General features: G+C 40.6%; 1 protein-coding gene across 1 annotated transcript in view; it reads left to right on the top strand.

Annotated features, from left to right (window-relative positions):
• The first annotated feature begins 386 nt into the window (after nucleotides 1–386).
• LOC102485198 (S-adenosyl-L-methionine-dependent tRNA 4-demethylwyosine synthase) overlaps nucleotides 387–4462 on the top strand; it is a 169297-nt gene continuing 165221 nt past the window's right edge. Inside the window, exons 1-2 of the mRNA XM_006155033.3 lie at nucleotides 387–402; nucleotides 1171–1298. The gene's annotated coding sequence lies outside the window, so the exon portion shown is untranslated. The remainder of the gene's footprint in view (nucleotides 403–1170; nucleotides 1299–4462) is intronic.

The raw sequence follows: 4462 nt of genomic DNA, 5'->3' as shown, positions 1-4462 counted from the left end.
CCCGCCAGACGAAGATCGTGGGGCGGGAGGGGAGGAAACCGTTTTACTGAGACCCTCTCCTGACGGAGTGGCGTCCTTGTAGCCTTCGTTCCGAGTTGATTGCACTTGTCAGCGCTGGACAGCAGCCGCTGGGAGCAAGGGAGGACGATCTCTGCTTTCGACCTGGCTTTTTGACTTTTGAGACTAGGGAGTGAATTTAGAAGGAAAGTACGCTTCTAACCCCAAAATAAAAGGCAGAGAAAACTGCTCCTCTTCCTCACGTGTAATGGGACTTTTGTTCTTTTCCAGGGTGGAGCTGTACCTAATGAACTCTAAATTTTAGTCTCTATCTTTTGAAATGGCTCTCAGGTCCAACATTTGAGGCCGGGTCCGTGTTTATCTATTCAAAAAATGGGGCGTGAGGTCAGTTATTTGAATATCCTTTACAAGAAGCTGTGGGTTTTAAACAATACAATTAAGAAAAAAAGGAGCACTTTCGCTACTGTTTTTAACTTTTGTTATGAAGCAAACAACAAAGCAAAATAACTTCTTAGTTTCCACATAAAGTGTTTTAATTGCATGTTCCCTTCCAAATGCTTATATCCAAATGAAGGCGCAGTTTCATATATATATTTTTAAGTTAGCATTGTCATTAATTGCATGTTCCCTTCCAAATGCTTATATCCAAATGAAGGCGCAGTTTCATATATATATTTTTAAGTTAGCATTATCATTGTGATGATTTTTGTCATATTACTACTGTTATTTTTATTGGAGTTGGTTTTTTATCGATTTATCAGCCAAATTGTTAAATATGAAGTTTTTTTTGATTCTTAAAATAAGAATGGCCATCTTTTTGTTTTAACAATTATTTTTATTTAACATCATTATTAATATTTGTTTTAATTGCACAGTTTGAGTCCTGGATGGACCTGGCAGCTTGCTTTCTCACTTTTTCTCTCTCTCACTCTTGTTCTCTGGTCAAATTAAAATAAATGGATAAATGAAGTTAAGTAGAAATAATTAAAAAATAAAAAGTGAGAAAGCAAGCTGCGAGGTCTGTGCAAACTGCTGTCAGCCATGTGCGAGTCCAGTGTCTTAACCAGCATGTCACCTACTGGCCCCCAAAATGGACATCTTTGTAAATACAACCTTAAACAAAATTTAATGTATGTGTCATTTTCAATTTAGATCCTTTGGATACGTGGGACTTCTCCTCACCGTTAACGTCATTATGGATAAATCGGTTTTACATTTATCTGGGCTTTGCCTTTGGCATTAGCCTTTGGATTTGTGTTCAGATTGTCATCAAAAAGCAGGTGAGTGGAGTTATTATTATTTTAATTTAACTGAATTTTTTAGGTTTTTGCCATAGGGCATGTGTGCTCTCTGCAGAGAGACAGAGGGAAAGTGAGAAATATACCCCCAGGGGGATGGCCATGTTGAAATTCCTGCTCCTCCTAGGATTTTGGGCACATATGCACATGTATCTGGCATGATTTTCAAGCCTCCATGTCCAGGACTCGAACTGTGGTTGGTCATGTGGGAGTGCAGTGCCTTAACCACCATGCTGCCTGCTTGTTGCATTATAATAATTATTTTTTTGCTATAGGGTGCATGTGCTTGCTGGAGAGACAGAGAGAAACAGAGAGGCAGAAAGTGAGAAATCATCCCCCCAACCCCCACCCAGGGAGACATGGCCATTCTGCAATCCGTCTTCCATTCTCCTCCTGGGATCTTGGGCACACACAAACACCTGCTCCCAGTGTGAGTTTTAACCTACTGAGTCAGGGACTTGAACCATGGTCAGCCATGTTGGCGTCCATTGATAAAACCACTACGCCATCTGCTGGCTTCTTTCTTTGTTTTTTAATTTGCTGGAGTGCAAATGTGCTTGTAAGAGAGAATACCATCAATGGAGAATTGATCCCTTCTCCTCCATTTCTCCCTCCCTTCTAGATTTTGAGCATTTATTCACACACGCCTGCTGTATTTTTTAGCTGCCAGGTCTGGGATTCAAACCACATAGCCATGTGGGATCCAGGTGCTTAAACCAGCATATCATAGGCTAGTGCCAGATTTTCTAAGACTTTCAGAAAAATAAAGAAAAGCTAAAAGCTATATATTAACTAAACTTTATACTAAAGCTAAACTTTATTTTTTTAAGAATTATTTTATTGAACTTTATTTATTTATTTGTTTGTTTGTTTGTTTTAATTTGACCAGAGAGGGACAGAGCGAGAAAGAGAAAGGGAGAGAGTAGAAGTAAGAAGGCAAGCCACCAGATCCAGGACTTGAACCATGGTTGGCCATGTGGGAGTCCCAACCTCCCACCACCATGCCACCTACCAGCCCCACTAAAACTAAACTTTTTAAAAAAATTTTATTTATTCATTTATTTATTTTTAATTTGAGAGAGAGAGAGAGAAAGAAGGGAAGCGAGAAAGCAAGCCACCAGGTCCAGGACTTGAACTGTGGTCAGCCATGTGGGAGTGTCCAGTGCCTTAACCACCATGCCACCTGCTGATCCCCAAAGCTAAACTTTTTAAAAAAATTTTTTAAATTTATTCATTCATATTTTAATTTGACCAGAGAAAGACACACAGACAGAGGGAAAGTGAGAAAGCAAACCACCAGGTCCAGGACTTGAACTGTGGTCAGCCATGTGGGAGTGTCCAGTGCCTTAACCACCATACCACCTGCTGGCCCCCACTAAAGCTAAACTTTAAATTTCTTTCATATTTCCAGTTTTTAGGGACTAAGTTGTCATGTATTAAATAATTTACTTTCCTTCTGAGGGGTTGTGGGCATTTCAGTCTTAACTCATAAGAAGATACGTGTGTGTGTATTTAATTTGACAGAGCTTGTGCTCACCAGAGAGAGAGAAAGAGGTAAGTAAAAGGAAAAGCACACCCGGTGAGGTGTGGTCATGTTGAAATTCCTTCTCCATTTCTCTATCCTTCTGGATTTTGGGCATGTACACACATGTCCTTGGTGTGGTTTTCAAATCACCAAGGCCAGGACTTGATCCTCCTGTTGGCCATATGGGATTAAACACTAGCCTATAGATCTGACCCACAAAAAGATTTTTGTAATGAAAAAGAAAACTTTTATATTAAAAAAAAATCTGTTTTGCATCTTTGAGGGATAGCAGTTCTCTCTTCCTTTCTAATACTAAGGTCCAGAAAATAAGTTCTTACTCTTATTCCACTAAAACATTATAGATGAAAATATGTACAGGAGTCCCCCATTATCCATGGGGATAAGTTCCAAGACCCCCAATAATGCCTGAAACCATGAATGGTACTGAACTCTATATCTTCTATCTTTTTTCCTTTACATACATCTGTGAATAAGTTTAGTTTATAAATTAGGCACAGTAGGAAATTTTTTTTTTTGGAGAGGTTTTTGCTATAGGGTATGTGCGCTCGCCAGACAGAGAGAAACAGAGAGATAGAATGTGAGAAATCACCTCCCGGGGGGATGGCCACGCCACAATCCCTTCTTCTCTATTCTCCTCTCGGGATCTCGGGCATGCACGCACATGCGCCCGGCGTGAGTTTTAAGCCACCCGGTCTGGGACAGATACCGCGGTCGATTACATGGGAGTCCAGCGACATAGCCATTACGCTAACTGCTGGTCCCAGGCACAGTAAGAAATTAATGGAAACAATAATAAAACATTTATAATAATATATAATAATAGTTACATGACTGTGGTCTCTTTCTCTCAAACATTTGGCTGTACTGGTGTTCATTTGTTTTTGGACTGTGATTGACCACGGATAACTGAAAAGATTGGGAAGCAAAGCTGTGGGTAAAAGGGAGATGACTATAGATTTTTTGTTTTTGTTTTTGTTTTTTAAATAATTATTTATTTTATTTATTCATTCATTTATTGTTTTAATTTGACCAGAGTGAAGGTGACAGTGAGAGAGAGAGGAAGTGAGAAAGCAAGCCACCAGATTCAGGACTTGAACCATGGTTGGTCATGTGGGAGTGTCCAGCGCCTTAACCACCACACCACCTGCTGGTCCCCAAGACAACTATAGATTTACCCTGGACGGAATGGGAATCATTATAGCCTTAAAAAATGTTATTCTCGGGACCTGCAGATGGTGTGATGGTTAAGATGCTAGACAGTCCCACATGGTTGACCATTGTTCGAGTTCCGGACCTGGTGGCTTGCTTTCTCACTTTCTCTCTCTCTTCCTCTGTGTCTCTCTCTGGTCAAATTACAATAAATAAATCAATGAATAAAATTAATAATAAATAATTCTTTAAAAAAATGTTATTCTGGGGACCAGCAGTTGGTGTAATGGCTATGTCGCTGGACTCCCACGTTGTTGACCCTAGTTTGCGTCCCGGACCCGGTGGCTTAAACTCACGCCGGGCGCGTGTGCGTGCGTGCCCAAGATCCCGAGAGGAGAATGGAGGAGAAGGGATTGTGGCGTGGCCATCCCCCCGGGGGGTGATTTTTCGC

Source organism: Tupaia chinensis, unplaced genomic scaffold (assembly GCF_000334495.1).
Source record: "Tupaia chinensis unplaced genomic scaffold, TupChi_1.0 Scaffold000429_1, whole genome shotgun sequence".
Lineage (NCBI taxonomy): Eukaryota > Metazoa > Chordata > Mammalia > Scandentia > Tupaiidae > Tupaia > Tupaia belangeri.
The sequence above is the reverse complement of the archived record's forward strand: the minus strand, read 5'-3'. Positions and strand labels throughout refer to the sequence as shown.